General features: G+C 45.8%; 1 protein-coding gene and 1 pseudogene across 2 annotated transcripts in view; one reads left to right on the plus strand and one right to left on the minus strand.

The window, feature by feature from the left end:
* LOC126109384 (disintegrin and metalloproteinase domain-containing protein 10) overlaps nucleotides 1-24,358 on the plus strand; it is a 512,346-nt gene that overhangs the window by 333,049 nt on the left and 154,939 nt on the right. The window lies entirely within an intron of this gene.
* LOC126110056 (5S ribosomal RNA) lies at nucleotides 21,110-21,227 on the minus strand (annotated as a pseudogene).

The following is a 24,358-nucleotide window of genomic DNA, read 5'->3' on the forward strand; positions in this document are numbered from 1 at the left end:
CATTGTTTCTGAACCGTTGAAACCATCTTCTGCATGTTGCTTCTGATAGAGCATGATCACCATATGCCTCGACAAGCAATCTATGCGACTCTGCAGCACTTTATTTCAAATGAAAACAAAAAAATAATGCTTTCCGCAAATCATCACTTTCTGCTACAAAATTCGCGACTGTTACCACGATGAAAACATATGATGTTGTTTGTTCCATGACTTGATGTATACTAAATATCTTTGACAGATGTCATAGCAACCAAACAAACAAACAAAAAAAATTAAGGCTCGTTCACAACAAATGTTCGCTATCGACACATTTGTATTTTAACGCTCAGTTCGCACCGGTACACCTGGTATTTGGCCCGGTCACTAACAATGGACCATCCTGTAGATAGTTCCAAAAAGGCGATCGCACCGCTGGGGACCACGTCTTGTTAGACAGTGTAATGGTACTTGAATTACGTAACTATTATGGCACCTCACCTGAACCTCTCGATACCAATAATATTCTACTGTATTTCTGTTAACTACTTAACATATTTCTGAGACAACATTCAGATTTGATTTAATTTGTGATACATCGATATGTTTATATTGCAATGATATTATTCTTATGTGTATTCTTTCTTTTGTCACCATGATCTTTGACGTACTTGTAACTCTGATCTTCGGGTGCGTAAGGGATTATTAGTTAGTTGTTGAGTTGTTAGAGAGTCGGACCGTGAGAAAGTCAAGTGCTGGACGTCATGTTGGAAAGACGCACAACGTAGTCAGCTTATAAAATGTGAACTTTAACAGTGACTGTGAGAGAGATGTTTTCAAGTGCGTTTTGTATTGTGAAGTGATGTTTTGTGTTTACGTGATATTGCAATAAAAGCAATGAAAAGGAAGTGTAACTCAATTTCGGAGTGCTGATTGCTTTTTTTTTTTTTTTTTCTTACATCACCATTGTCCAGCAAAAGTGTAATCTTCAAGAATGGTTTGTGAAGCGCATCTACAAAACTTTTGAATATAGCACGATGAAACCTAGGGTTCTTTGCATCCGAGCTTGGAATCATAACCACCTAGATTTTCGACGATTGAGCCGTGATAATACAACGAGAGCAGCGTGGGAAACACAAAAAGATGAGTGCCTAGTTTTTTTATTATTACATGAAATGACTTTATTGACTGTGCTCTAATGACACCTACCACATAATAGAGTGCTGCAACGCGCAGTGTTTGACCGGTCACGGCTCGCCTGTTGACGGGGGGACCGAGTCGCTCGTGTCCGGTCCCACACGACTCGGCTCGGTCACGTACTCGCCCCATGTCTGATGTCCGGATTCCGGACACGCGGATAACCGAGCATGACCGGTCACCGCTGACGTCTCACCTCGCTTCGCCCCGGCTCGCTGCTCTGTACTGTACAAATCCAACGCCCCCCCCCCCCCTCTCTCTCTCTCTCTCTCTCTCTCTCTCTCTCTCTCTCACACACACACACACAGAATGTATTTATTTCCGTCTGTCTCTCTCTCTCTTTTAAGACAAAAGTAACGTTTCCAAGGACGGGTACGTGACACAGCTAAATTCATAAAGCATTTGGAAAGTAAAATGATATTTCAATACAATCGCGGATAAAAGACGAGTGTCATTTCCAAACAGAAGATCTATTTTTCCTTTCATTAACAGGAAACATTGAATAAGTGCTGTACCTGTAATCTAAAAGACAACCATCTTCACAAAGAAAGCATACAAAGAACATCCAATATTTACAGACGTAACTTGTCACACTTTTCACTTATTTGCAACAGAAACAAAATTATAGTTATTGTTGATCAGTAAATCACTAACGCGTTCCGGATTTAACTGGCTGACATCTGCCACGTTAACTTCTCCATAATGCACACCTAGATGTATTAATTCTTTGCCTAGTTCTCTGAAACCTTCACTGGAATCAGCATTAAAAGGTCTCACATCGTTAGCACAGATTGCAACACACTTTGCTGTAATACTATTTTTTATTACTGCCGGTATCCCTGAAGGAGCTGTATCTTTGTGAGGTTTCTTGCAACTATGTTTCTTTAAATGAGTGGTTTCCCACTGGAAACACACTAATGTTGAGCAGTTTATGCACGATACGTACCCAGTAGACGCACTGTTTTCGTCTACAACTAACAGAAATGTACTCCATACTTGGCTTTTTAGACCCTCCCTTTCTTCAATGTGTAAACATTAGTTTCAATCTTACCTCTTAACTGCAGTGGCTTCCTCGCGCTGCATATTACAGAGAGAGACAAACCACAAATGAGAAGACCGTACTGGCTACAGACTCGCACGGATAATGACACGTGTAATATGTTTGAAGTTACGTGCTACGTATTCGGTCACGGCATCTACGCTCGGTCACTAGAACTAGTGCGGGCAGCCTATCCAGTTAGGGTGTGCTCGCCCCATCTCGTATTTTGTGCTCGCTTACTCGGTCATGCAGGACTCTACCACATAATATGACTGTTGTTGCCCGAAAATGCAGTATTTAGCAGCGTGAGCAACACCACAATCGTTACTAAAATTTTGACCTTTGTTGTGGTGGGGTTGTTAGAACAGTAACGTCGTGTGCCTATTTGCGAGCGGCGATGTGACGGTCGTGTTCGCTCTTCTGTTGCAGGTAAGTCGCGGCGGCTGGTCGGATGTCGCGGAAGGCCGGCGCACTGTGGCAGCCGGAGTCCGCACAGGGGCGGCGGGCGCCTTTGTCCCGCGCCTGGGCGAGGCCCGTCCCTGGAGCGGAGTCACACTTTTCCTCCTCGCGCAGTGCTGCCTGCCTTGAGACTGCTTCGCAGCGCGCTCGCTCGGCGCCGGCAGCGCAAATTGCATTCATTTGGCGGCGCTCCGGCATCGCTGCTGCTGCCACGCCGTTCACTCGCCAGCTTCCTGTGTCTCCCAGAGTGTTCAGACTCAAAGGAGACCTGCGCGCAGTGGTAGCTCGCCGCTCCTGCTACACCTGTCTATATTCCACAGTCCACGGTGTGAGACGGAGTGTCCTTCATGTACCATCATCACTTCTCTCCTGTTCCAGTCTTGAGCGTCCAGTGGAATGAACGGCTGGTGGTAGGTACCTGTGTGAACGTGAATCCTCCCAGGTTTACCTTCATCGTCTTTTCTGTACGTACAGGGTGATTTTTTTCCACCAACTGTAGGGACTGATCGGTGAGAAGATACGGAACGAAAAAGGTCAAGTGAACTTCTGACCAAAAATACATCTGAAACGCCCGCTAAACCCGCTGGCCAGAGCAGGTCATTAGGACTGTGGGAAGGGCCAAATAAAGTGGCGGTCAGTTTCACTTCAAAATTGTAATTTAATAACACATTTAAACCAGAACGGCACATAGCCGAACCTTTACGAGTTTCAAAATGCAATTCTTTCACGGCTGAATGCCTCCAAACAAGAAATCTTACAAATGAACAAGATAAATTTCAACTAACTGAAGACACGCAGTTCACCGAAGTTAAGCGCTGTCGGGCGTGGTCGGCGCTTGGATGGGTGACCATTCAGGCCGCCATGCGCTGTTGCATTTTTCGGGGTGCGCTCAGCCTCGTGATGCCAATTGAGGAGCTACTCGACCGAATAGTAGAGGCTTCGGTCAAGAATACCATGATAACGCCCCTCCTATCCGCATCCTCCACTGAGGATGACACGGCGGTCGGATGGTCCCGGTAGGCCACTCGTGGCCTGAAGACGGAGTGCTTATATATATCACAGCTAGGCTGAAAGCCTCGAGGCAAAAGTGGATAGAACAAAGATATACAAGGTGCAATACAAACAGCTGAAGGCCACAATTAAATTTCTAAATTTTAAAATATATTACCATTATCTTTTAAGGCAGAAGGCCGCAGTGTTTTCGCTTAAGGGGCAATTTTGAGAATAAGGCTTTAAGCGGCTGAAGGCCCATAGTTGATTTTCCAAAAATTGAAAAATACCTTGAACCTTGAAGTTTTAAGGGGCTGAGCCGGCCGTGGTGGCCGAGCGGTTCTAGGCGCTTCAGTCCGGAATTGCGCTGCTGCTACGGTCGCAGGTTCGAATCCTGCCTCTGGCACGGATGCGTGTGATGTCCTTAGGTTAGTTAGGTTTAGGTAGTTCTAAGCGACTGATGACCTCAGATGTTAAGCCCCATAGTCCTCAGAGCCATTTGAAGCACATTTAAGTGGCTGACAGCGCACTAAATGAAAAGATGCACTACAACAGTAACTTTCCGCAAAATATCCGCTAGCCAGAATTCAAACTTACTTATACGGGCTGAAGGCCCTTGATTTACGTAAAACAGAATAATTTTTTTTTATAGCATTGGCTATAATAGATTACCAACAGACCATTAAACACCCATGAAAAGGACAGTATAGACAACGGCACTCAGAAACTTCCGGGGGGGGGGGGGGGGGGGCTGCCATCGAAACATTAACGTTCCCTTACGTGAGACAGATGGTGGGCCCAACTACACGTGATCTGTCGGTAACACAACTAAGAGAGAGTCACGGACCGACCGACCAAACGTCTTGCTAGCCACCAGTCGGTATATGAACTCAAGGACCAGACTGTTACGGACGTGATTATCCGCAATGAAATATGTATTAAGCTGTCAAAAACTACACACCGTGTTGGACAGTGACAACAGGTGAGGGAAGGACACTGCCTGAAATTACTTTAGTGGCCAGGGCAGGTAACTGGAACACTAACGGCCACAAGGCAGAAAATTCCGCTGGTACACTTGAATTTTAAATAAGATAATATAGTCTGTGGCCAGGGCAGGTAACCAGAACACTAACAGCCACATGTCCGAAAATTCCGCTGGTGCTCTTGAACTGTGGTGAACCAGTTAATTCCACCGCACGGCGTCTCGATTTCACCACTACAAACACACGGTGTTGCTCACAGGAAAAGCTCCCCAACAGCGAACCACCGAAACGAACGACACAACGTGAACGGCCGCGGCTTGGGTACTGAAGTCACCACTCAACTTTGACGTCCTGGGTCGGTGAGCTACGAAGCACGTACCTCCACACGCGCTCCGATACTGCACAGGGACCGCCAGCGGACCCAGGCGACTGCACCGCGCGGAGATATCCTCCCTGGTCTGCACAAACCGACCGACTAGCTGTCAGTACGCTGACAACATTTAAAACAAGTTGTGAGTAGAAATGACACGAACTGCACACACAGTTTGAGAAAAACTTGCACGAAGACATGAACAACACTCAGCAGTGGCTGTACAATCACGAACACAAATCGGGAGTCCGTACACACACAGCCAAACCGTAAGCGCTCGACGAGCCAATTTACGTCGTCCAGTGGGACAACCGACCTACGATCCAAGAATACCGTCCCCGGCTCAAGTGATGCGTGGCGGCAAAGGTCCGGACCTCGCTGCTGCTCCAACCGACTGAACTAGTGCCGTGGTTCAACTCCACCACTGGCAGGTCCGAACTGCACTGCTGGCACGTTCCAACTCCCTCAACGACAGACGACAACTGGGGAGTAATAGCAGTGCAGCAAAGATAAAACGTGAGGGCTATGTCTATAGGCGCTGCTGCTGCCGCTGACGGCAAGACAAAGCAGCAAGTCAGTGATAACAGGGACTGATGATGACTTCAGATGTTAAGTCCCGTAGTGCTCAGAGCCAACCATCAGTGACAACAGAAATTGAAACTAACATAACGAGGTGCAACACGGAAAAAAAACAGGATGTAAAATAAGAGATAGCACGAGTGCGAACCACGCACGGCTCAGCATCGTTTACATCGTTTACTTATTCAGTCATATACGAGGTGCATTCAAGTTCTAGGGCCTCCGATTTTTTTTCTCCGGACTGGAAAGAGAGAGAAGAGAAGCGCATTGTTTTAAAATGAGGCCGCGTTCATTGTCAATACGTCCCGGAGATGGCAGCACCGTACAGCAGATGGAATTTTACCGCCAGCGGCGAGAATGAGGTTTTAAGTACTTAAAATGGCGACGTTTTCCTTACTTGAACCGCGTGCAATCATTTGTTTTCTGAATTTACGTGGTGTGACACCAATTGAAATTCATCGACAGTTGAAGGATACATGTGGTGACGGAGTTATGGATGTGTCGAAAGTGCGTTCGTGGGTGCAACAGTTTAATGAAACCAGAACATCGTGTGACAACAAACCGAAACAACCTCGGGCTCGCACAAGCCGGTCTGACGACATGATCGAGATAGTGGAGAGAATTGTTTAGGGGGATCGCCGAATGACTGTTGAACAGATCGCCTCCATTTCTGTGGGTTCTGTGCATACAATCCTGCACGACGACCTGAAAATGCGAAAAGTGTCATCCAGGTGGGTGCCACGAATTCTGACGGACGACCACACGGCTGCCCGTGTGGCACGTTGCCGAGCAATGTTCACGCGCAACGAGAGCACGAATGGGACTTTCTTTTCGTCGGTTGTGACAATGGATGAGACGTGAATGCCATTTTTCAATCTAGAAACAAAGCGCCAGTCAGCTCAATGGAAGCACACAGATTCACCACCACCAACAAAATTTCGGGTAACTGCCAGTGCTGAAAAAATGATGGTGTCCATGTTCTGGGACAGCGAGGGCGTAATCCTTACCCATTGCGTTCCAAAGGGCACTACGGTAACAGGTGCATCCTACGAAAATGTTCTGAAGAACAAATTCCTTCCTGCACTGCAACAAAAACGTCCGGCAAGGGCTGCACGTGTGCTGTTTCACAAAGACAACGCACCCGCACATCGAGCTAACGCTACGCAACAGTTTCTTCGTGATAACAACTTTGAAGTGATTCCTCATGCTCCCTACTCACCTGACCTGGCTCCTAGTGACTTTTAGCTTTTTCCAACAATGAAAGACACTCTCTGTGGCCGCACATTCACCATCCGTGCTGCTATTGCCTCAGCGATTTTCCAGTGGTCAAAACAGACTCCTAAAGAAGCCTTCGCCGCTACCATGGAATCATGGCGTGAGCGTTGTGAAAAATGTGTACGTCTGCAGGGCGATTACGTCGAGAAGTAACGCCAGTTTCATCGATTTCGGGTGAGTAGTTAATTAGAAAAAAATCGGAGGCTTTAGAACTTGAATGCACCTCGTATTGTTACAGAGACTGCGGTCTAATACGTGCTGTACCACACAGCCACAGTATGCATGGTTTCCTCCTAGAAGGTCACACTGTTCCTCATACGTCATGAAGTAGCGCCTTCTGCTGCCGTAGTCATTGGTAATGTTGTGTCTGAGTCACTTCTCTTGGTGACTCACCTTGTAGTGGATGTGATACACCGTTGTACACACTGGTTCCCTATTCGAATCGAGAGCTTGCCGACGTGGTGTTTATTTACGGAAAGGCAAATGGCAACGGGCGGCAGTGGGCAAGGTTGTATCAGGAGACCTATGGCCGCCGACAACAACCACAGCGTTAAATGTTTGCAACAGTGTTTGGGCGTTCGTTTGAGACAGGGTCGTTTGAGGACACCAGACCATGAAGGTCGTAACCGGACACCAGACTTGGAGGAAAAGGTGATAAACGTTATGGAAAGCGCCCGCCTGTACAGGGTAAGCCAGATGACAGAGTGAAACATTCTCCATTACAACTGTTACTACCCTTATCACTTACAGCGTGTACAGGGCTTACTATCTAGAGACTTTCCACATCGGGAGCAGTTTTGTCACTGGTTTCTTCACCACGCATCCACGATTCTGGGATTTGTGTAATCTATCCTATTCACGGATGAGACCATCTTTACGTGGAGTGGTACCTTCAACTTTCATAACAATAGTCTGTGGGATACTATGCAGAACCCCCATGGCAGGATGACGGCGACTCATCAGCATCGGTGCAGCCGGAATGTGTGGGCCGGGATAACTGGCGACCGTATTTTGGGACCAGTCTCGCTTCCACGCCTCCTAACAGGCCGGAACTATCGACTTTTCTTGCGGGTGACTTTGCCTCCCCAGCTGGAGTATGTACCATCGATGATTCGAAGGGTTATGTGGTTGTTACGTGATAGTGATCCAGCTCACTTCGCCGTTAACGTCCGGACGCATCTCGATCGTGTCTTCCCTGGCCGATGGATCGGACGGGGGAGGGATGGGGGTCCACTTGCATGGGCTGCTCTTTCACCGGATCTCAACCCATGCTATTTCTGGTTATGCGGCCACCTCAAAAGTATCGTGTACGCAGAGCCCATGTGGAGATACTGGAGCAGCCTGTTCGTGCTGCCTTTGACACTGTTCAGATGCAACCTGGCCGGTGTAAACGTGAAAGACGGAACAGGCTACGGCGCGTACGTACATGCTTTGACGTATATGGAAACTGTTTTGAACACGTACTGCAACTATGGCTGGATGGTACAGCGCATATTAGATCGCAGTGTCTGTATCGATGTATGATTGAATAAATGGTCTCGAGCATGGAAATCGTGCATTTTCGCACATGAGTTCATCGGGCCTTTTTTATTCCGCATCCTCTCATCGATCAGTCCCTAGAGTTTGTACACGGTAGAAAAAATCACCCTGCATACATCTACATCTACACCCACACTCCGCAAGCCACCTGACGGTGTGTCGGAGGTTACCTTGAGTACCCCTATCGGTTCTCCCTTCTATTCCAGTCTCGTATTGTTCGTGAAAAGAAAGATTGTCTCTGTGTGGGCTCCAATCTCTCTGATTTTATCCTCATCGTCTCTTCGAGAGATATACGTAGGAGGGAGTAATATACTGCTTGGCTCCTCGTCGGTGAAGGTATGTTCTCGAAACTTCAACAAAAGCCCGTACCGAGCTACTGAGCGTCTCTCTTGCAGAGTCTTCCACTGGATTTTATCTATCATCGCCGTAACGCTTTCGCGATTACTAAATGATCCTGTATCGAAGCGCGTTGCTCTTAGTTGGATCTTCTCTATCTCTTCTATCAACCCTATCTCGTACGAATCCCACACCGGTGAGCAGTATTCAAGGAGTGGGCGAACAAGTGTACTGTAACCTACTTCCTTTGTTTTAGGGCTGCATTTCCTTAGGATTCTTCCAATGAATCTCAGCCTGGCATCTGCTTTACCGACGATTAATCTTATATGGTAATTCCATTTTAAATCACTCCTAATGCCTACTCCCAGATAATGTAAGGAATTAACTTCTTCCAGTTGCTGACCTGCTATATTGTAGCTAAAATGATATGGGATCTTTCTTTCTATGTATTCGCAGCGCCTTACACTTGTTTACATTGAGGTTCAATTACCATTCCCTGCACCATGGGTCAATTCGTTGCAGATCCTCCTGCACTTCAGTAAGATTTTCCATTGTTAGAACCTCTCGATATACCACAGCATCATCGGCAAAAAGCCTCAGTGAACTTCCGATGTCATCCACCAGGTCATTTATGTATATTGTGAATAGCAACGGTCCTACGACACTCCCCTGCGGCACACCTGAAATCACTCTTACTTCGGAAGACTTCTCTCCATTGAGAATGACACGCTGCGTCCTGTTATCTAGGAACTCCTCAATCCAATCACACAATTGGTCTGATAGTCCATATGCTCTTACTTTGTTCATTAAACGACTGTGGGGAACTGTATCGAACGCTTTGCGGAAGTCAAGAAACACGGCATCTACCTGGGAACACACGTCTATGATCCTCTTGAGTCTCATACATAGGAGAAAGCAATGTATTAGATGATTCTTCTAGTAACGTATGTTCTCGGAATTTTGGATCCTTCCGTGATGCGCAACGTCTTTCTTTTTAGATTCTGCCACTGAAGTTGGACGAGAATCTCCTAGTCGCTTTCACACTTAATAAGCGTACTTGTGAGGAAATTCGTTGCCCTTCTTTCAATCTTTACTATTCCTACTGTCACTCCCACCTGTAACGCTTTTGTAAGCTACTTCCTTCGTGGATAGGCTACTATAGTCAGTATATTCGAATGAATCTCAGTATGACACCTGCTTTACAGTGGCCGGTCGTTGTGGCCGAGCGGTTCTAGGCGCTTCAGTCCGGAACCACGCGGCTGCTACAGTCGCAGGCTTGAATCCTGCCTCGGGCATGGATGTGTGTGATGTTCTTAGGTTAGTTAGGTTTAAGTAGTTCTAAGTTCTAGGGGACTGATGACCTCAGATGTTAAGTCCCATAGTGCTTAGAGCCATTTGAACCATTTTGCTTTACAGGGACTAGACCGAAATATGGAAACACCTGCTTGAACATAAATGAAGATGCTAGCCAAGCCTGCACCTTTCACTGTTGTATGTGAGCACGAAATGCACCTCAATAGGGCGCAAGGGTCAGTCTCGGTGTCAGGACAGTATTCTTTGTACTTGTGAGTGCATTCGAACATGAGCTAATTGTTGGTGCTAGTATGGCGCATGCTTCCGCTACCAAGGTAGTCCAAGTTTTAGGTGTTTCGGGAGCCACTGTAACAAAGTTTTATATAGGGAGAGGAAAAAAAAAAGCCGGTGAAACTGTGTATTGATCATCTCGCAGACGGATACTCAAGAGTATTGTGATTGGAAATAAGAGGGCGACAGCTGCAAAAGTCACCGCAGAACTGAATGTCGCACTCACGAATCGTGAGCAAAACAACAGGAAGTGGGCTCTGTTGGCAGGGAATTGGAGGGCGAACTGGATGTCCAGAACCACACATCAGCGACGCAAAGTTCCTTAACAGGAAAACGTGGCACTGGAGCCATAGAAGCTACACTATGGAGTCATTTGGTCTTGTTTCTGGCCGGGAATACGTCCCAAGAGTGAAACATGGCGCTGGTTCGTTGGTGATTTGGGCAGGCATATTGTAGCATTCCACGGTAACTCTGCAAGCTCACATTGGTGGAAAGGATTATGTGAGCATTTTGGGTGTTCAGGTCCATCACCTGGCACAACTTGTAACATCCCCCGTAGAAAAATTTTATAAATGACAGTGCTGGAAAACCTCTACGTAATTTGATTTCCAAACAGCTGAGCAAAACTGAACGTACTCAGACATTCACTAAACTGACACACAATACTTTTAGCGCAACGCAATCTGACTTTCAAAAATCCCTACAAAAGAATAGCCCTGACTAACGATAACCTATACCTTTCATGAATCACTTACCTCACAAAAATCTTAGTTACTCGAACTACTGCAATACAGTGAGCGCCAATATTGCCAGCTAAATAAAAGATTCCAACTACTGAAGGCACTAACTACTGATAGGTGTGGTGTCACCGCCAGACACCACACTTGCTAGGTGGTAGCCTTTAAATCGGCCGCGGTCCGTTAGTATACGTCGGACCCGCGTGTCGCCACTATCAGTGATTGCAGACCGAGCGCCGCCACACGGTAGGTCTAGAGAGACTTCCTAGCAGTCGCCCCAGTTGGACAACCGACTTTGCTAGCGATGGTTCACTGACAAAATACGCTCTCATTTGCCGAGACGATAGTTGGCATAGCCTTCAGCTACGTCATTTGCTGCGACCTAGCAAGGCGCCATTACCAATTACTATTGATACTGTAAAAATGTACCGTCAAGAGCGACGCTCATCATTTATGGATTAAAAGGGCGCTTGCGAAGTGCGAAACAAGCACACTCAAAATCCCTAGCGGTCTTAAAGACTCAAGGTAATATTGTGGCTACGAACATCACGAAACGAATGAAAGAAGTAGATCATATAGTTCACTGCAATGACGTCTTATACTACACCCATTGAGGGTTCACCTCCGATATTAAGTCCCATAGCGTTTGGAACCGTTTGAACCATGCGTAATCAAGTATGTAAACAGGCAGAACACGGCGCTGCGATCGGCAGTGCCTGTGTAAGACAAGTGTCTGCCGTAGTTGTTAGGCCGGTTACTGCTGCTACAGTGGCAGGTTTTCAAGATTTAAATGAGTTTGAACGTGGTGTTATAGTCGGCGCACGAGCGATGGGGCACACAGCATCTCCGAGGTAGCGATGAATTGGGATTTTCCCGTACGACCTTCCCTCGAGTGTACCGTGAATATCAGGAATCCGGGAAAACATCAAATCTCCGACATCGCTGCGACCGGAAAAAGATCCTGCAAGAAAGGAAGCAACGACGACTGAAGATAATCATCCAACGTGACGGAAGTGCAACCCTTCCGCAAATTGCTACAGATTTCAGTGCTGGGCCATCAATAAGAGTCGGCGTGCGAACTTTTCAACGGAACATCATCGATATGGGCTTTTGGAGTACTCTTGATGTCTGCACAACACAAACCTTTACGCCTCGCCTGGGCCTGTCAACACCGACTGTTGACTGTTGATGACTGGAAACATGTTGCCTGGTGGGACAAGCCTCGTTTCAGATTGTATCGAGCGGATGGACGTGGACGGGTATGGAGACAACCTCACGAATCCATGGACCCTGCATGTCAGCAGAGGATTGTTCAAGCCGGTGGAGGCTCTGTAAAGGTGTGGGGCGTGTGCAGTTGGAGTGATATGGGGCCCCTGATACGCTTTCCTGGTCGGACGAGTCTCGTTTCAAATTGTATCGAGCGGATGGACGTGTACGGGTACGGAGGCAACCTCATGAATCCATGGGCCCTGCATGTCAGCAGTGGACTGTTCAAGCTGGTGGAGGCTCTGTAATGGTGGGGGGCGTGTGCAGTTGGAGTGATATGGGGCCCCTGATACGCTTTCCTGGTCGGACGCGTCTCGTTTCAAAGTGTATCGAATGGATGGACGTGTACGGGTACGGAGGCAACCTCACGAATCCATGGACCCTGCATGTCAGCAGTGGACTGTTCAAGCTGGTGGAGGCTCTGTAATGGTGTGGAGCGTGTGCAGTTGGAGTGATATTGGGCCCCTGATAGGCCTAGGTACGCTTGCGACAGGTGCCATGTACATAAGCATCCTGTGTGATCACTTACATCCATTCTTGCCGTTGTGTAATCCGACGGACTTTTGAAATTCCAGCGGGACAGTGCGACACCCCACACCTGCAGAATTGCTGCACAGTGGCTCTGCTGAGTTTAAACACTTCCGCTGCCCACCAAACTCCCCAGACACGAACATTATTTAGCATATCTGGAATGCCTTGCAACATGATGTTCAGAAAAGGTCTCCACCTGTGGTACTCTTACGGATTTATGGACAGCGCTGCAGGATTCATGGTGTCGGTTCTCTCCAGCACTACAGTAGTCGAGTCCATGCCACGTCGTGTTGCGGCACTTCTGCGTGCTCGGGGAGCTCTCCACCGTACTAGGTAGGTGTAACAGTTCCTTTGACTCTTCAGTGTACATATTCTCGGACATTTGACGCCATCTGTCCTGCGCGTGATGCGTACTGGAACGTCTGTTTCATGCTGTTACGATCTCAGTAGGCACGATGTAAGGCGCTGCGCCTCAGAGGGAACTGAAAATCTTCGTATTGTGCCGCGTCTGACTCCTGTTAGTGTTTTTCTGACCATTTTCGACCGGCGGTTAATGATGCGCCGCATCACACACGGCAACAGTTCTGCGAAGTCGCCGTCCCGTGCACGTGTTAATGCTGCCGCCATTGTAATGTTTTATTGCGCGCTTCGCGTCCGACGCGAGAAATGGTCGGCTCACCAGTTGGATTCTCGGCTAAGCGCTTTCATCCGTTTCCCTCGCAAATGAGTAAACCGTTCCTCGGTAAACGGTCCGCGTCATTCTTTTAGCACCGCTCTTATCTGTTTGCCGTTTCGCGTTTCATGAATCACAGTCGAGCCGTCTTCGCGGAAGTGTTGCGAAACGAGACGCCACTATTTGCCCCGCTATCTGAGTGGCCGTATGCAGATGGATCTCGCACTGCTCGAGAGCTGTTTTACTGTCGCACCGAGCGTTAAGATAGCTGTGCAAACGTACTTGCTGCACGGACTTCTCGTGTCAGCGCGGCCGACGTTGGTAGACGCTCGCTGGGTGACAGAACACTGCAATAGGTCGAGGCACGGTATTAAGAGGACGTGTACTATCTTTGGCCCGAAGAAAGCATGTTCTTTGAGATTTTTTTTCCTCGGAATGGTTTATAGATATCAATGTCAAATTTGGTCAAAATGTTTATTAATATTTCCACAACAGGCTGGAATTTTTTCGACCGGAAATGTCCAAGAGCAAAGGCGGAAGTGCCGTCGGAACGAAACAAAATTTCGATGTAGACCTCCACGCGCGGTATGTCACAGGTCAGCCGGCTCGTCTGAAATCAAAATTGGGTTGACGTTACCGAAGTATATGACAGTCTTGAGGAGTTATACGTGGCTTAAGTTACGCAAAATCTTGTACATGGCTGCCCGTTCAGAGACCGTGAATAGTTACAACTGAAAGAAAATCAGCCCTCGGTCACTATTTTTAACAAATTAACCTGGTTTCGACACTGCTAGGAGTGTCTTCCACAGAATTTAAAACAAAGAATGGTCTATATTCTATCACATGGTCACAGAATTATGACTAAAAATGTATGATAGAGTATAAGTACGGAAAGACTTGCAGAACTTATATGTCATTTGTAAAATAATAAATATGCCAAAAGGGAATTAGTCACAAAGATATTTAAGATAAAGAAAACTGTGATGGCGAGCCACTAAGGGCTGCTCGTTACTTGCGTTGTGCAGTTTGCGAAACGGACTGCGTGCTCGCTTAAGTTGTTTGGACCATAGGAAACAAAATGACGGCCATTTGAAAAAAAAATAGCGTTTATGTCATCGATTTTTCAACTTCGTCGGCCAAGTAAAAATATTTGTAATTGATGGATCGGAATAAAAATGGTACAAGTCCTAGACAATTTAGTTAGGTTCATCGGAAACAAAGAATCGTGCCAATCGGTTCAGTAGATTTGAAGTTACCTTACCAAGCGATTAAAAAACAAAAAAAAAGTCATTTCGAGAAAAACGCGTTTGACGTTTTGACTACATATAAATGCAATAGTATGTAACTTTCGTTCAATCTGCTATTCCGGGTCCATAAACTAGTCCTTCCTCTTCCTCATAGAGGGCGTTCTGCTAGATCTGGGCCATCCTGCGCTGCTCCAGAGCCGCTCGTACGGCCGGTGACAAGCGGTTTTCGGCCTCTTGAATCCGGTGGTCGTCCGAATGCTTGCCGAACTGCGTCTAATAGAGTCCCAGGGTGACGTCCATCGTTTTCATGGTCTTCAGAATTGCTGAATACCTTTCGCTGAAGCTGCTCACTGCCAGGAAAGTCGCAATCTCCACAGTCTTCGCACCAGAATGCAAATGCTTGGGGGCTACCTTCCAAACACACACGTTCAAACTTTCATTTGTATTTTGTACGTTTCCTCCGAAGCTCCGGTACAATAACTCGTCCTCCGAAAGGGCCCCGTGGTTCGGATGAATCACTTTTTGAACTTCTTTGGACAGTGGCTAGTCGTGTTCGTATTCGTCCAGACGTCCGGTAGCCTGTGCAATGCGCGACTTGCACCAACTAGATTCCCCAGCCGGACTATTTTGCTGTTGCGGGTGGTCATCCGTCGAACACTTGTGGAAATACGTTGCCCAAATTGCCTTCTTCATCTTCTCCGACGAACTGGAATGCCGTCGGATTGCCAAGCCGTCGTACGTCGTAAGCTCCTTGATCACTTTATCAGTTTTAGTCATGGGCAGGCACATAGAACAATTTTTCGTCGCTACAAAGTCGAAATTCCCGAAGAAGCTGGTGCATGGAAAAGGCCTATTTCAGGCATTTGCATTTTTTTGTTCAACCACGAATAACAAACATTTCCGTTCCGTATTAGGAAAAACCGTTTCAGGGGTGGATTCTAAACGCTTTTATGGATCCAAAAATACAATTTTTAAAAAATCGATTCTTTTGAACCAAAAGATAGTAAACCTCCGCTTAAGCGCTCCGTGCGGTGTTCTGTAGCTATGTAGAGAAGGAAGAAGTTCCGGTGATAGTTTGTAAGGAACATAATTAATGAGTCTGTTCATATAATAAATTATAATCCTGGGCGGAGCTCTTCTGTCTGTATGTGAAGACTAATTTCAGGAGCGACTGTATGGATTTTGATACGGTTTTCACTAGTAGAGAGACTGATTCGCGAGGAACGTTTGCGCGCATCACTATACGAGCTCAGTTCACAAAAATTCTGGAGCTTTGTCCACAACATTTTTCTTCGCTCACCTTTTACTTATTGTGCACGGACTCTTTCGAAATACTCGCCTCCACAATTGATACACGTCTCCCAACGCCGCCTCCGCTTCCAGAAGCAGTCTTGGTACGCCTCTCGCTGGATCGCGCAAAGTACCGTCTGCGAATTTTCTTGTATCTCGTCTGTCGTTGCAAATCTTCCTGCTTTCAACTGGGTCTTCGATTTTGGGAATAAAAAAGTCCGCGGGGGCCAGTTCTGAAGAGTAGGGAGGATGAGGCGGTACGGTGATTTCGTTTTTTTGCGCAATAGTCATGCACTAGCAGGGATGAATGTGCAGGTGCGTTATCGTGATGCAAGCACCGTGAATTGTCTTTCCACATTTCAGGCCGTTTCCTTCTCACATTTTCTAGCAGCCATCGCAACACGTCCCGATAGTAACATTGGTTAACAGTGGCAAGAATTAATGATGAACTAATCCTTCAGAGTCAAAGTAAACGTCTCGTCACCAGTTATGATTCTCTTAAGGACCATCTCCTCCCCACGAACCGTAGACCTTGCCGTTGGTGGGGAGGCTTGCGTGCCTCAGCGATACAGATAGCCGTACCGTAGGTGCAACCACAACGGAGGGGTATCTGTTGAGAGGCCAGACCAACGTATGGTTCCTGAAGAGGGGCAGCAGCCTTTTCAGTGGTTGCAGGGGCAACAGTCTGAATGATTGGCTGATCTGGCCTTGTAACAATAACCAAAACGGCCTTGCTGTGCTGGTACTGCGAACGGCTGGAAGCAAGGGGAAACTATAGCCGTAATTTTTTCCGAGGGCATGCAGCTTTACTGTATGGTTAAATGATGATGGTGTCCTCTTGGGTCAAATATTCCGGAGGTAAAATAGTCCCCCATTCGGATCTCCGGGCGCGGCCTACTCAGGAGAACGTCGTTATCAGGAGAAAGAAAACTGGCGTTCTACGGATCGGAGCGTGGAATGTCAGATCCCTTAATCGGGCAGGTAGGTTAGAAAATTTAAAAAGGGAAATGGATAGGTTGAAGTTAGATATAGTGGGAATTAGTGAGGTTCGGTGGCAGGAGGAACAAGACTTTTGGTCAGGTAAAAAATGTCGTGTGGCTACGGCCTCCCATCGGGTAGACCGTTCGCCTGGTGCAGGTCTTTCGATTTGACGCCACTTCGGCGACCTGCGTGTCGATGGGGATGAAATGATGATGATTAGGACAACACAACACCCAGTCCCTGAGCGGAGAAAATTTCCGACCCTGAATACAGGGTTATAAATACAAAATCAAATAGAGGTGATGCAGGAGTAGGTTTAATAATGAATAAAACAATAGGAATTCTGGTAAGCTACTACAAACAGCACGGCGAACGCATTGTTTTGGCCAAGATAGACACGAAGCCCACGCCTACGACAGTAGTACAAGTCTATATGCCAACTAGCTCTGCAGATAACGAAGAGATTGAAGAAATGTATGATGAAATAAAAGAAATTATTCAGATAGTGAAGGGATACGAAAATTTAATAGTCATGGGTGACTGGAATTCGGTAGTATGAAAACGGGGAGAAGGAAACGTAGTAGGTCAATATGAATTGGGGGTAAGAAATGAAAGAGGAAGCACAGAGCACAACTTAATCATAGCTAACACTTGGTTCAAGAATCATAAAAGAAGGTTGTATACATGGAAGAAGCCTGGAGATACTGACAGGTTTCAGATAGAATATATAATGGTGAGACAGAGATTTAGGAACCAGGTTTTAAATTGTAAGACATTTCCAGGTGCAGATGTGGACCCTGACCACAATCTATTGGTTATGAACTGTAGATTAAAACTAAAGAAACTGCAAAAAGGCGGGAATTTAAGGAGATGGGACCTGGATAAACTGACTAAACCAGACAGTAAATGAAGCAGGCCAAAAAGGAATACAAACGTCTCAAAAATGAGATCGACAGGAAGTGCAAAATTGCTAAGCAGGCATGGCTAGGGGACAAATGTAAGGATGTAGAGGCTTATCTCACTAGAGGTAAGATAGATACTGCCTATAGGAAAATTAAAGAGACCTTTGGAGAAAAGAGAACCACTTGTATGAATATCAAGAGCTCAGATGCAAACCCAGTTCTAAGCAAAGAAGGGAGAGCAGAAAGATGGAAGGAGTATATAGAGGGTCTATACAAGGGCGATGTACTTGAGGACAATTTTATGGAAATGGAAGAGGATGTAGATGAAGATGAAATGGGAGATACGATACTGCGTGAAGAGTTTGACCGAGCACTGAAAGACCTGAGTCGAAACAAGGCCCGGGAGTAGACAACATTCCATTAGAACTACTGACAGCCTTGGGAGAGCCAGTCCTGACGAAACTATACCATCTGGTGAGCAAAATGTATGAGACTGGCGAAATACCCTCAGACTTAAAGAAGAATGTAATAATTCCAATCCCAAAGAAAGCTGGTGTTGACAGATGTGAAAATTACCCAACTATCAGTTTAATAAATCACGGCTGCAAAATAATAACGTGAATTCTTTATAGACGAATGGAAAAACTGGTAGAAGCCGATCTTGGGGAAGATCAGTTTGGATACCGTAGAAAAATGGGAACACGTGAGGCGATACTAATCCTACGACTTATTTTAGAAGCTAGATTAAGAAAAGGCAAACCTACGTTTCTAGCATTTGTAGGCTTAGAGAAAGCTTTTGACAATGTTGAATACTCTCTTTCAAATTCTGAAGGTGGTAGGGGTAAAATACAGGGAGCGAAAGGCTATTTACAATTTGTACAGAAACCAGATGGCAGTTATAAGAGTCGAGGGACATGAAAGGGAAGCAGTGGTTGGGAAGGGAGTGAGACAGGGTTGTAGCCTATCACCGATGTTATTCAACCTGTATATTGAGCAAGCAGTAAAGGAAACACAAGAAAAATTCGGAGTAGGTATTAAAATCCATGGAGAAGAAATAAAAACTTTGAGGTTCGCCGATGACATTGTAATTCTGTCAGAGACAGCAAGGGACTTGGAAGAGCAGTTGAACGGAATGGACAGTGTCTTGAAAGGATGGTATAAGATGAACATCAACAAAAGCAAAACGAGGATAATGGAATGTAGTCGAATTAATTCGGGTGATGCTGAGGGTATTAGATTAAGAAATGAGACACTTAAAGTAGTAAAGGAGTTTTGCTATTTGGGGAGCAAAATAACTGGTGATGAAGTAGAGAGGATATAAAATGTAGACTGGCAAAGGCAAGGAAAGCCTGTCTGGAGAAATTTGTTAACATCAAGTACAGATTTAAGTGTCAGGAAGTCGTTTCTGAAAGTATTTGTATGGAGTGTAGCCATGTATCGAAGTGAAACATGGTCGATAACTACTTCCTGGCAGATTAAAACTGTGTGTCCGATTGAGACTCGAGCTCGGGACCGTTGCCTTTCGCGAAGTAAAGCTGTGAGGACCGGGCGTGAGTCGTGCTTCGGTAGCTCAGATGATAGAGCACTTGCCCGCGAACGGCAAAGGTCCCGAGTTCGAGTCTCGGTCGGGCACACTGTTTTAATCTGCCAGGAAGTTTCATATCAGCGCACACTCCGTTGCAGAGTGAAAATCTCATTCTGGATGGACGATAACTAGTTTGGACAAGAAGAGAATAGAAGCTTTCGAAATGTGGTGCTACAGAAGAAAGCTGAAGATTAGATGGGTAGATCACATAACTAATGAGGAGGTACTGAATAGGATTGGGGAGAAGAGGTGTGTGTGGCAAAACTTGACTAGAAGGAGGGACCGGTTGGTAGAACATGTTCTGAGGCATCGAGAGATCACAAATTTAGTATTGGAGGGCAGCGTGGAGGGTAAAAATCATAGAGGGAGACCAAGAGATGAATACACTAAGCAGATTCAGAAGGATGTAGGTTAGAATAGGTACTGGGACGTGAAGAAGCTTGCACAGGATAGATTAGCGTGGAGAGCTGTATCAAACCAGTCTCATGACTGAAGACCACATCATCATCATTAAGGAACATCTCGTTACCGTTCCTGCGATCCAAAAGCCCTTCGTAGATTGCGTGGCGAAGGTCTTTCTGGTCTTGCACATGAGCCGTGGGACGAACTTCGCGGCAACAAGACGCATTCCAAGATGCCGTGTCAGGATTTCATGACATCATCCAACTGAAATGTTACATTCTTCTGCAGTCTCTCGGACAGCCAGTCTTCGATTTCGTTGATGTTCCAGACATGTGCGTCGTCGGCAGACGTCGAAGGACGTCCTGAACGAGTGCCATTATCTACTTGCGTCCGGCGATTTTTAAACCATGTAAACCATTCGTAACACCGAGCGCGGCTTAAGCGCTCATCACCGTAGGCTTCCTTCAGCATTTGGTGCGTCTCTGTAAAGATTTTCTTGAGTCTCACGCAAAATTTAATGCAGTCTCTGTGCTCCTCTAACTCCGCCATCTCGAAATTCGCAAACTGTTCGACACAACGTTCTTCTCAATACAGCACTGAGCAATAACTAACAGACATACAACAGTGAAAGTTCCGGCAGTTACACTTCAAACACAGGCGTGTGCAGGTATGCCAACCCAACCGGTTTATGCTCCAACACGACATTGGCGCGAAATTACGGATGTTCCGGAATTTTTTGCACAGACATCGTGTATCGTAAGAAAGATCACCCTGCCGTCGATACTAGGTGCTACGCGTGCAGAGCGGGGTAGGTTGTTAGTGTTGTGTTACATCTTTCTCAAAATCTCGCATGTACAGGTGCCAGACATGTATCGTGAAATGTTTAATCGAGGACTGTCTTTATTGCAGATACGATACAGCCTAAAAAATGCTACACTACAGTATTCTACTAGATGTACAGCAGCAGCACTCCGTCTTCAGGCCACAAGTGGCTCATCGGGACCATCCGACCGCCGTGTCATCCTTAACTGAGGATGCGGATAGGAGGGGCATGTGGTCAGCACACCGCTCTCCCAGTCGTTATGATGGTTTTCTTGGACCGGAGCCGCTACAATTCGGTCGAGTAGATCTTTACTTGGTATCACGAGGCTGAGTGCACCCCGAAAAATGGCAACAGCGCATGACGGCCCGGATGGTCACCCATCCAAGTGCAGGCCGCGCCCGACAGCGCTTAACTTCGGTGATCTGACGGGAACCGGTGAATCCACTGCGGCAAGGCCGTTGCCACTTACTACATGTATCCCTATTGTTAAATAAGAAAACATTATTGCAACTACTATTGTTCAAAAATGGTTCAAATGGCTCTGAGCACTATGCGACAACTTCTCAGGTCATCAGTCGCCTAGAACTTAGAACTAATTAAACCTAACTAACCTAAGGACATCACACACATCCATGCCCGAGGCAGTATTCGAACCTGCGATCGTAGCGGTCGCTCGGTTCCAGACTGTAGCGCCTAGAACCGCATGGCCACCCCGGCCGGCAACTACTATTGTGCCAACTTACATTCTCCATAGATGAGCAGCAGTTCTAGCTTTTATTCATTGGAGTACATAGTTCTTTCACAAATCTCTATTTGAAGACGGTTAACTAAAAGACCATTGTGCATTTTTCTGGTCTTCCGATTTGTTTACTGGTGTTGACAGCAAGTGGATGGGTTATTTTATGCCGCGTAGCTGCCCTGTGTACTAGTGCAGGAGAGTGAAACTCAGTTCGATGTTAAGAGTTAGTTAGAGGCCGTAGTTCTCGAATTATTCAAGAAAAACGTACAAAAGTGACCTTCAAACGCATTTTTATTGAATAATTCGAAAACCATGGCCTCAGCGAAAGTTTATCTCTGTACAAAATTTGACTATGTTAAATTTCCTACGCTTAGATACTGTCCATTTATTTTGTATGACAACTAGTTTGCGCATAGCGAGCTAGAGAATATGAAAATCTCGCGCATGGGTTTTGAAGGTGTTGTGACTTGGCAAGACAGCCAAGCCACTATGAGGAAGCCGAAAGGCACACGTTTAAGCTCACGCAGGCTGGCGTGAGGTCTGGATCAGTTAAAGGAGTTGAGTCTAGTAAAAATAATACGTAGCTGCTGGAATACTTAATCCATAACTGGTGAACATCGGTCTGACGGTGCATGCATCACAAGATAAATAGCAAATGATAATGGCGTCTTGATAGGTAGTAGTAAAGGACGTAGCTGAAGGCTATGCTACCTATCGTCTCGGCAAATGAGAGCGTAATTTGTCAGTGAACCATCGCTAGCAAAGTCGGCTGTACAACTGGGGCGAGTGCTAGGAAGTGTCTCTAGACCTGCCGTGTGGCGGCGCTCGGTCTGCAATTACTGACAGTGGCGACACGCGGGTCCGTCGTATACTAGGGGACCGCGGCCGATTTAAAGGCTACCACCTAGCAAGTGTGGTGTCTGGCGGTGACACCACAGAAGGCCTTGTGTGTTGCATAAAACCCATCAGTAGGGGAAGATGAACCGCGCTAATATAAAGTACATCAGGATGCAGTTCGTGTAATATATTAATTTATCCACCTCCGTGTATTCGAAGTTGCTTCAGAGATCGATACTCAGGAGCCAAAAATTAAAAAAAAAGAGGTATGGAACTGTGTATGGTTAGACAAAAAATAGATCATAGAAACTGCTGCGAAAGGCCCACTATCTCTGCCATGTAATGTTCGAAAAACAGCATCTGACTCACGTGATGGAGAACAAAAAGCCGAGTTTGGTGTTACACACTGTGTGAGGTGGAGCAGAATGTCAAAGTTTTTCTCATTTATAGCTGAAATAAACCTTTTATTTTAACGAATGAACGACTTATTGTATTAGTTTAGACGAGTAGTATTACAGTTAGTCTAATGTGTCCGAAAATCTCTGCATTAATACGAAAGTCCTCGTTTTTACATTGAACTAGATGAAAGGGTAGCAAACAGTTTGAAACATTGTACTGACACTTCATTCTTTTTACAAACAGCAGAAATCCAGTTCTTCAGTGAAGTGCAGTTTTTGTTCCGCTGTGAGTCATTGATTTCACCGCTTCCACAGGAGCTTGGTGAAAAACAATTTTCTGACGCACAGTACATGTGAAATATTTTATTACGCTTTCTTAAGAAATGAAACTCAAGTCTATCCATAATGTATGTTTTTACACAAATTAGGGGTTTACGTTTTATGATCCTGCCCCTACCGCTGTCACTTTATGCAACCCGCAATGTTGTAGTTCGCCTTCATAAACCACACACGAGATTTCCATACAGTCGCTCGCTACGTACAAATTATCAGTCTTACAGAAAAAATTGAATGGAACCTTTTTCTAGAAAATTTAATGTAGATAATTTTTATTCTGGGATACGTTTCGCCAGAGGCCATAGTTTGCGAGTTATTGAAGAAAAACGTTTGAAAATGAGCTTCAAACGCTCCTACACTCGGCCTCCAACGGTTAGGATTTCTTGTATATTTGTTCGTGGCACTTCTCCTACAACTGTACAAGAATTTGAGATTGCATAAATTATTTCCCACTTTTGACTTTTTTTGGTCTTCATTGAGTGGCCTTACTACGCCACCGGCTTAGAAGAGCACTTACAAATTGTAAAAGTGACATTTGTGTGAATTTTACCTAGCAATTTTCTGAATTTTAACCTCCTAAAATAAACACATAGTTGTATTCGTCAGGCCTTCTGAGTAGGAAACTACTATGCTTATAAGGGTTAAGATTGGAGCGAATTATCCACTTAATTAGTTTTAAGGCAACGTTTACAAAAGTTTCTTTTTCAAGAAAGGTAGTAGGAGTAATTCACTAAATTACAGGCCATATCGTAAACGTCGATATGCAGCAGGATCCTAGAACACATATTGTGTCCGAACATTATGAATTACCTCGAAGGAAACGGTTTATTGACACACAGTTAACATGGGTTTAGAAAACATCGTTCCTGTGAAACACAACTAGCTCTTTATTCACATGAAGTGCTGAGTGCTATTGACAAGGTATTTCAGATCGATTCCGTATTTCTGCATTTCCGGAAGGCTTTTGACACTGTACCACACAAGCGTTTCGTAGTGAAGTTGTGTGCTTATGGAGTATAGTCTCATTTATGTGACTGGATCTGTGATTTCCTGTCAGAGACGTCACAGTTCGTAGTAATTGACGGAAAGTCATGGAGTAAAAGATAAGTGATTTCTGGCGTTCCCCAAGGTAGTGTTATAGGCCCTTTGCTGTTCCTTATCTATATAAACGATTTGGGAGACAATCTGAGCAGCCGTCATCGGTTGTTTGCAAATGACGCTGTCGTTTATCGGCTAATAAAGTCATTAGAAGATCAAAATAAACTGCAAAACGATTTAGAAAAA

The sequence above is a fragment of the Schistocerca cancellata genome, chromosome 12 (genome assembly GCF_023864275.1).
Source record: "Schistocerca cancellata isolate TAMUIC-IGC-003103 chromosome 12, iqSchCanc2.1, whole genome shotgun sequence".
Lineage (NCBI taxonomy): Eukaryota > Metazoa > Arthropoda > Insecta > Orthoptera > Acrididae > Schistocerca > Schistocerca cancellata.